Here is a 10540-nt window from a genome sequence, read left to right as displayed (position 1 = left end):
GGCAGCTCGACTGCCAATTCCTCAAAAAAAGATACAAAGAGACGAAATGTGTGTTTATGTGTCACCTTGTATTTGACGGTACAAAGTTCATGGTGTTCAAATACTATATATGTATATATCTGTGTGTTATATCGTCATAATAAAATTTCCATTTAAAATCACTTTTCGATGCAGTTTTTAAGTCGACCAAGTTAAGTTTCACAGAAATTTATGGGCGACACCTTTAGGTATATAAAGAATGTGCAGGTTGCTTCATCCAGCGGCTGAAAACACAACACTACAGGAAAAAAACACATGTTTTCTAGTGTTTCTTCGTAAGTCGAGTGTAATTCCACGGACACTCGTCTTATTATTGTGTAAGCCGAGTACACATGAGAACACACACGGCAATACGCCGAGAACCACTGAAAAAACACTTGACTTATACATAGCTCTCGGTATATTCCGGGAAAAGCATACACTTGGCTCGGCAAAGTAACTGCCACCTGGCCATGCTCGCATCACTTAACGGCTCGTGTTAGCAACAGCTATAAGTAGAGTGCTCTCTAAGGGCGCACCTAGCTTACACTTTTCCTTTTATTTTTTTAAATTGCCAAACCCTTCGTCTCCCCATAAGCCGAGTAACCAAGAGAAGACACACGACTTACATTTGGATGTTTTCGTGCTCATGCCCCCTTCATCTCCCTATTATAAATTAAGCACGATTCGACGCCCTTAACCACCTCATCCCCACCGCCCTCCTCTGCCTCAACCCTGATGCCGCCAGTGATCTGCGACAATGTGCAATGCCACACCTCTGGCAGCACCTCCATCCCGGCCACCGCCGCCATCGAGCTCCACCACTTTGATGCCGGCAATCACCAACAACCCCGACGTCGGCCCAACTGGACACCGACCGGCATCCCACATCCCGAGTTGAGCATTCGCACAAATAGATATAGCATTTTAATTTGTATAGATATAGGTCAATTGATGTGTACGTAGTAAATTTTAGCAAGATTGATAAACAAATAAAAGAAAAGAAAAAGGAAACGTAAGGAAACTAAAATAAAAATAAGTTAGTAAAAAAATATCTTCTATTAAAATGTGGACATGTGTGTAAATATTCACAAATGTGTGGTATGTAGTGTTATATATGTTACATGTTGCTTTTTCTTTTTTTATGAATAATGACATCTTTGTATGGTTTTGTGAAGATGGACGACAGTAGAGGATGGACCGGATGTTTGAGACGCATGCGGCGACCATGCCGTGAAGTTGGTGAAGATAAAAGAGATTGCTTCCTCGCATGCCACCTTGAAGGATATTGGTGGTCGCGGCAGAGTATGCGGTCATATGCCTCACCAAAGAGGAGCAACATCGGATGATTACCAAATATGGTGAGTAGGACATTGGAATAGATGTCCTTCTCTGGGCGGTCCGCGAGGCGATGTCTGATTATGTCGACCAGTCATGATGCTCGAAAGACTACCACTCTCGCATTCCAAGATGATGCGGACCCGGAGGTAGTGATATTTTTGCACTCATTTCACCATTGTGTAAACTCGATAATCTTGGAATATGAGAGAAACACTTTGATACTGTCACTAATGACTAGTGAATGCAGGAAGACATGAAAAACTTTATTTAATGTTTTTCCACAGGAAATTGGCCAAAACATGAAAGAAAATAATCACATAGAAGGAAACACCAAGTGTGGGAGTCAAGCCAAGCTAGATGGAGTCGTCACAAGGGCAACAGAGCAAAAGACAACGCATGGTATGAGTGATCCTGATCGTACCAACGGTCGTACCATGCGCCAGGAGCACTGTGGTATCCACTTCAACACACTTTATAAAAGGGGTTTAGGCCCCTTCGCAAAGGAGAAACAGAGAAAGCAATAATGGAGAACTAGACGCCATTGACAAACCCTAGTTGCCTCCATTTCCTCATCTTATCTCCATAGTCATCACCTCTATCACTACCCTAGCGATTCTCCCTGAGTAGCCATGCTTGTAATCGCTGCATCACAATTGGCAACATTGTAAGACTATTCATCAATTAATCATTCATCTTTATGTCATCGTAAATGATTTCTTCTTGCAATCCAATCGTGATGTGTGAGTAATTCAGTAAGTCAATGGGGGTTGAGGCAAGGCCTTTCAACCCTACGTATTTGTGCACAGAGTCATTAGATGACTTTACCTAATCAACATTATCTGTATGTATGATTCGCAAGGGAGTTGTCTTTTGTCTTCATCTTGTTCCAAGGCCCACAGAAACCCGGGATTCCGTAGATCGACCAAGGAGGAGGTAAGAAGAGATGATGCATGGAACGCTATTTTAAAAACCACTGATATAAGGGATTAGTACAGTAACGGAAAACGATTCCTTGGGGGCAAATGAGGTGTAGTCATTAAAGGCCCAATACTATCATCTAAAAAAATTTCTTAAACAAGGTAATTTGCTGGAAATCAGAACCTAATCTGGTTGAGACAGTCAAAATGATGAGAAATAACGAAGACTCTTCATAAGATAAGAGTCATGTGATAGAACCTTCATACTCGTGTAGCGACCAGACCTCAAACGGTCCAATCTCTGTGCTCTGGTGTCATCCCTGGATCAGTAATGCTGACACCACACAGTACTTGAATGATTTATAACAGAGTAGCAATCACACACTTATTACATCGAGTGTCTCAATAGAGAACTTATTACAATAAATATGGCTTAAGGCCATCTAATAACGATAACAGCGGAAGGCTTGGAAGATAAGTGAGTCCATCAACTCCAACGGCATCACTGAGTATAGAACCACGACCTAAAACTCCTTAATCGTCGTCTGAAAGGTCTGCAACATTAACGTTGCAGCCCGAAAACGGGTCAGCACATGGAATATGCTGGCAATGTAACACATAGAGAGTAATGGAATGAAACAGCTATACTATATGCAAATTTGGCTGGTGGAAAGCTCTATGGTTACAGTTTTGCGTAAAGCCAATTTTTCCCTACTGCAAAGGAATAAATTTTATTTAACTATTATGGTGGTTGTTGAACATTGAGAATGGTTAACAGCATCCTCAATCCCAATTAAGTAACATCATTAAACAAACCCATCAAATTAAATTTTATAGTATCATGTTGAGATTCACATGATAATCCAGGTACTAGATACTCAAGATGTCCATAACCGGGGACACGGCTACCCATGATTAGTTTATACACTCTGCAGAGGTTTGCGCACTTTTCCCCACAAGACTCGATCTCCTCCGTTGGGATTCTCGCACTACATGGTGTTTGAGAAACGGATGACCGAGACATAGTCTTTCAGAAGTGCTAGCACCTTACGATGGGTAGACCGTACCACCTACATCCCCTACATCTGCTAGTCTACCACTGTAAGAGTTCGCACGACTTAGTCAACTATGCTAGAGCCCATAATAGCTTGTGGCTGCACACGGAAGTTTCTAGCATGAAAAATCTCATGATCCCTTTGGGCCTGGGTGGCGGTCCATAAAAAAACATGCAATCCTGGAATACCCAGGTACCTCAGTCCACCCAGATGTGTATTTAAGTTGCCACCTTAGATAAACCATTGATTTAAAAATCTCACATATGTCATGGATATCACTCACCCAATCCACGTCTACTAGCATAGCATAGCAATAATAAGCAAACGTAGAAGTAACTCCCAAAGGTTTGATAATAAACAGGTAATAGGTACTACCTCAACTACTTTCCAAACCCACAATTTATTTAGATCCTAATCATGCAATGTGTAAGGGTTGATCTAATGCAATAAAACTGGGTAGTAGAAGGTATGATCAAAGTGTTACTTGCCTTGCTGATGATCCGCGAAACCTAGCGATTCGAAGTAGCAAGCGGTGCACTCCGGGTACTTTATCGCAAACAAACAAGCATACAATAAGTACTCAACTAATGCGCAGGTAAAACTCAAATAAGAGATCTAACCAAAAAGTTCAACTTAAGAACTCCGGTTGGCAAAAAGAATCAAATCGAACGAAGCAACGAAAGACAAACGGCAAAAGAAACAGACTTTGATTACTATTCTGGATCTAGGGCAATTTTACAGAGGCAAAAACTTATTTGAGTTGGTTAAACGGAAAGAGGGTTTCGAGACGAAACTCCAGGCGCTTGAATCGCCTGATTCCGATAAACGAGCAAAAAGTTATACTAAAACGAAAATCGGATCAGAAATCGTGATCAGAAAAATCGCGGATTTAATCCGAGAAAAAGAAAAATGACGAACAGTTTAACGAACGAACGTTCGTTAACTGGATCTAAACGACGAGCATGTTCATTGAAACGAACGAACGAGCGAACGCTCACTAATTAGCCTAAACCGAAAAAATCCTTTCTAAAAAACGGATCTAAAAAAATAAACCGCGGCCAGCCCACTAGCGACGGCGGCTACCTCGGCGGCGGGTCCGGCGGGCGGCGGGGCGGCTCCAGGCGAGGCGGCGGTGCTGGCGGGACGGCGGCGGGGCGATGCGGGGCGGCGGCGAGGTGGCGGGGCAACGCGGAGTGGCGCGCGACAGCGGCGGCGGCGGCCTAGGGTTAGGGCGAGGCGCGGGGCTCGAGGCGGGCTGGGGCGCTGGTGGGCTGGCCGGCTCGGGTGGGCGCCTTATAAAGGCTGCCCTGGGCGGAGTCCCGCTCGGGTACGGCCCGGAGTCGGTTCGCGTTTTTTTTTAATAATAACGCGCAGAAAAACAAATAAAAGAAATACTAAACGGACTCCAAAAATCCCGAAATAAGTTTTCCCCGGCTAAAATCAAGCCACACAGGATGAACATTTATTTGGGGCCTAAATGCAATTTTGAAAAACGCGCATTTTTCCTAAATTCAAATAAAATAGCAAATAAAACCAAATAAAATCTTATTTAATTTATTTATTAAATCCTCAATATTTCTTTATTTTGGGAAAGTCATTTTATTCCCTCTCTCATATTTTTGCAACAGAAATTATTGAAGATAAAATAAATCAAATCAAATAATCCTATTTTTTTTCAAAATTTGAGACAACTCAAATATGAAAATAACGAAATACCCAACTCTCTCCGAGGGTCCTTGAGTTGCGAAAAATTTCTAGGATTAACCAAAATGCAATAAATATGATATGCAATGATGATCTAGTGTATAACATTCCAAATTGAAAATTTGGGATGTTACAAACCTACCCCCCTTAAGATGAATCTCGCCCTCGAGATTCGGGTTGGCTAGAAAATAGGTGAGGGTGGTCCTTCAGCAAATTTTCCTCTCGTTCCTAGGTGGCTTCATACTCCGTGTGGTGGCTCCACTGAACCTTGCAAAACTTGATAACCTTGCTGCGGGTGACTCGACTGGCATACTCTAGAATCTTAACTGGATTCTCCTTATAGGTCAAATCACTGTCCAACTGAATTGCTTCCAGTGGTATCGTATCTCTCAGCGGTATGTCAGCCATCTCCGCGTGGCACTTCTTCAACTGGGATACATGAAATACGTCGTGAACTCCTGACAATCCTTCGGGCAATTCCAACTTGTAGGCTACTTCTCCCATACGTTCCAATACTTTGTATGGGCCTACAAAATGTGGCGCTAACTTTCCCTTAACTCCAAAGCGCTTAACTCCTCGAAGTGGTGATACTCGAAGATAAACTCGGTCTCCGACTTCGTAAACTGTCTCCTTGCGTTTAGAATCTGCATAACTCTTCTGCCTGGATTGAGCTACCTTTAGTCTGTCGCGAATTAATTTCACTTTCTGTTCAGATTCCTTTATCAGATCCGGTCCAAACAACGGGCGATCTCCAACTTCATCCCAGGACAATGGGGTCCTGCACCTCCTTCCGTACAAGGCTTCAAAAGGGGCCATCTTCAAACTGGATTGGTAGCTGTTGTTGTAAGAGAACTCTGCATATGGCAAATTCTCATCCCAACTAGATCCGTAATCTAGCGCACAAGCTCTTAGCATATCCTCCAAGATCTGGTTGACTCTCTCAGTCTGTCCATCTGTCTGCGGGTGGAAAGTTGTGCTAAACTCTAGTCTGGTTCCCAAAGTCTCATGCAACTGATTTCAGAATTCTGAAGTAAACTGGGTTCCTCTATCTGATACAATGCTCCTTGGAACTCCATGCAGACATACGATCCTGGTCATGTATATCTTTGCCAACTTTGCACTGGTATAGGTAGTCTTCACTGGAATGAAATGAGCTACCTTTGTCAAACGATCGACTACAACCCATATCGAGTCATAGCCTGAACATGTTCTGGGCAATCCTGTAATAAAATCCATGCCTAGCTTATCCCACTTCCATTTGGGTATCGGCAATGGTTGTAGCAATCCTGCTGGCTTCTGATGCTCTGCCTTCACTCTCTGACATACATCACAAACTGCTACGTACTCCGCAATATCCTTCTTCATTCCGGTCCACCATAAAATACCCTTCAAATCCAAATACATCTTGGTATTTCCTGGGTGAATCGAATATGGTGAATCATGGGCCTCTTGCAGAATTAGCTTCCTAAGCTCCGGATCATTTGGCACATAAACACGGTCTTCAAACCATAAGGTGTCGTGCTCATCCTCACGAAATCCCTTAGCTTTTACTTTGCTAATTTTCTCCTTAATAGAAGCAATCTCCTTGTCAGTCCTTTGGGCTTCTCTAATTTTATCCATCAATGTAGACTGAATCTCCAATGCTGCTACATAGCCTCTCGGGACTATTTCTAAACATAACTCTCGAAGATTTTCGGCTAACTCCCTTGGTAATTCTCCCATCATTAGGGTGTTGACATGGCTCTTACGGCTTAATGCCTCAGCTACTACGTTAGCCTTTCCGGGGTGATAATGCAATTTCATATCATAATCCTTGATGAGCTCCAACCATCACCTTTGTCTGAGGTTCAACTCCTTCTGTGTGAAAATATACTTCAGACTCTTATGATCCGTGTACACTTCGCAATGGTTTCCAATTACAAAATGTCTCCAAGTCTTCAGTGCATGCACTACGGCTGCTAACTCCAAATCATGCGTAGCATCATTCAACTCATGAGGCTTAAGCTGTCGTGAGGCATATGAAACAACCCTCCCTTCCTGCATAAGCACTGCTCCAAGTCCTCGACGTGAAGCGTCGCAATACACCTCATAATCCTTGGTCTGGTCTGGTAGAATCAATACTGGTGAAGTAACCAAACGTTTCTTCAACTCCTGAAAACTAGCCTCACATTCCTCTGTTCATATGAACTTGGTATCCTTCTTCAACAACTCAGTCATAGGCTTCGCAATCTTTGAGAAATTCTCAATAAACCTCCGGTAGTATCCTGCGAGTCCAAGAAAACTCCGGATCTCTCCCACGGTGGTTGGTTCTTCCCACTTGGTCACGGTATCAACTTTAGTGGGGTCTACTGCTATACCTTCTCCGGATATAACGTGTCCGAGAAATCCAACTTCCTTCAACCAAAACTCACATTTGCTAAACTTGTTATATAGTTGATGTTCCCTGAGCTTTCCAAGAACCAAACGCAAATGTTCCTTATGCTCCTCTTCATTCTTTCAGTAAACCAGGATATCATCAATGAACACTACGATGAACTTATCCCAAAACTCCATAAACACCTTGTTCACCATGTTCATAAAATATGCAGGTGCGTTAGTCAGACCAAATGACATAACGGTATACTCGTTACAGCCCATACCTGGTGGTAAAAGCCGTCTTGGGTATATCCTGTTCCCGAATCTTCAATTGGTGGTATCCTGATCGCAGATCCATCTTGAAAAATACCTTAGCTCCTTGCAATCGATCAAACAGATCATTGATCATCGGTAGTGGGTACTTGTTCTTGATGGTTACTTCATTCAATCCTCGATAATCGACAACCATCCTTAACGATCCATCCTTCTTCTCCACTAGAAGTACTGGCGATCCCCAAGGTGAAGAACTTGGGCGAATATAACCTTTATCCAGTAACTCCTTAATTTGCTTCTTAATTTCCACCAAATCCTTTGCAGGCATCCTATATGGTCTCTTTGATATTGGCCCTGTGCCTGGCAATAGCTCAATCAAAAACTCAATATCTCTATCCGGTGGCATGCCTGGCAACTCTTCTGGAAATACTTCGGGGAAATCCTTCACTACTGGTACTTCCTCCTGCACAACTCCTGTTAAGCAATTTACTTGAGTCCTCTTTGGCACATGTCAGGATACATACTTGATCCTTCTCCCTTCTGGGGTGGTAAGCAAAATTGACTTACGAGCACATTCAATATTCCCTTCATACTTTGATAACCAATCCATGCCTAATATCACATCCAATCCTTGGGATTCCAATACTATTAGGTCTGAGGGAAAAACATAGTTACCAATCCTTAATGGTAACCGATCACACCATAGACTAGCCATATATTCTGCTCCAGGCGAGGTTACTAACATGGGTGACCTAAGGGCTTGGGTTGGCAGTTTATACTTATCCACAAATCCCCTTAATATGTATGAATGTGATGCACCAGTATCGAAAAGAACGAGTGCAGTAAATGACTTAACCAAAAACTTACCGATTACTACATCCGGCTGCTCTTCAACCTCCTCCACACTAACGTGGTTCACCTGTCCCCTGTTGAAAGGGCCCGGATTATTACTAGAGCTTCCATTGCCATTTGCATTTTATGATTCAGGACATTCATTGGCATAATGTCCGGTCCTCTGGCACTTAAAGCAAGTGACTTGGCTCGGGTCTTTCTTGGTTGGGGTTGATGGATTGGTGTGGTTCTGGCCGTTGCTTCGTCCATTCCCATTACCATTCCTGGGGCCATTGTGATTGTGCGTGCTACCTCCTCCATGGGTATGCTGAAAATGTCCTCCCGGTCTAGGGGTAAATCGTGGCTTCTGCTGAGCTCCTAAATTGTACTTTCCTTGTGTATACTTCCTCTTGCGATTTTCAATTTGCTGTTGCTTCCCTTCAATCATAAGAGCACGATCTACCAACTCCTGGTAGTTGTTGAAGGTTGCTACCATCAACTGCATGCTCAACTCATCATTCAATCCTTCCAGAAACTTCTCCTGCTTAGCTGCATCCGTAGCAACGTCATCTGGGGCATAACGTGCTGGCTTACTAAAGTCCTCCACATACCGGCCAACTGTCCATCCTCCTTGGCGCAAGTTGCGAAAATCTCACTTCTTCATGGCCATAGCTCCTGATGAAATATGGGCAGTTCGAAAAGCCTGCTGAAACCGGTCCCATGTGACAGTATCGACAGGGAAAGTGGCTGTGAAATTCTCCCACCATGATGCTGCGGGTCCTTCAAGCTGATGTGCGGCAAACTTCACCTTCTCCGCATCCATGCATCCTGTTGTGGTCAACTCTCAAGCTGTCTTGCAGAGCCAATCATCTGCTACTATCGGCTCGGTGCTACTGAAAAACACCGGCGGATTCAGCCTAAGAAATCGGGCTAAGTGATCAACAGGTGGTGGTGGGTTGTTGTTGTTGTTCCCCTGATTCTGATTCTGGACTAGCAACTGCATCAACGTATTCTACTGCTGGATCAACTGGGTGAGCTCCGGTGGAAAGGTAAATCCGGGGTCACGTCTCGGAGGCATCTGAGGGTTTAGAAAATATGAGATTTAAGAATAGAGGGGGTCTAAAGAGAAAACACTACCCATATGCACATGAGGCAAAAGCAAACAATTCACTTCATTCAATCAAACAAGGGCATACAATCGATCTAACTATCGCAAAAATGCTCGGACTACTATATTTACATGGTGGACTACTACTACTGATGAGGTGGTCTACTAGAAATATTCTTCGGTTGCAGACTCCATGATATCTGCTCCGGCTTCATCAACATAGTCATCATCGCTATCATCTGGATCCGAGTCGGTGTCGTCGATGATGATGTAGTCTTCTAGGCGAATCTCCTTGGGTTCTTCGTCTTCATCTGCTGGTGTAGGGCCTCCCATAAATATCCCGATCTTCATTGTTAGGTCGGCATTCTTATCCACTAATACTTCAATTTCCTCTTCATAATCTTCACGTGTAGCCTTGAGTTCTTCCTCCAGTCCCTTGATTCTTGTCCTTGCCTTCTTCAGGTCTATCATGTCGGCGCACATCTGGTTCTCCTGATGTCGAATGTGCTGGTTTAACTCCTGGATAAAAACTGCAATTGATCTATCCTTTCTGGTGCTGATCATCTCCCAGTGCTCATCTCGGCGCCCACAAATCTGGTAGATAGTATCCTTGAGATCATTGCGGTAGACTTCTCCAATGCGTCCCATGGCGATGTGAGCTGCCATGCTCTTTCCTAGACTCCAAGTTGGTGCATCAAAAGAAAACTCTATGGGCTCAGTGACTGGCATAAACGTCGTTCTTGGAACTTGAACTTGAATCATCCAGCGCTCTTCTTCAGGTAAAGTGGCGTTGTAGGTTCTGGTGAAGCTTGGTACTCCTATGTTCAGGTATCTAGTGACTTCCTTCAAGTGACGTCCAAAGGGTGTATCTTCATCCGGTTGCGTGAACTTGTTCCTTGCGTCCGCCATCCTAAAAGAGTAGAGAAGAGGAGAAGTCA

The sequence above is a fragment of the Triticum urartu genome, chromosome 5, assembly GCF_003073215.2.
Source record: "Triticum urartu cultivar G1812 chromosome 5, Tu2.1, whole genome shotgun sequence".
NCBI lineage: Eukaryota > Viridiplantae > Streptophyta > Magnoliopsida > Poales > Poaceae > Triticum > Triticum urartu.
This window is presented reverse-complemented; position numbering follows the sequence as displayed.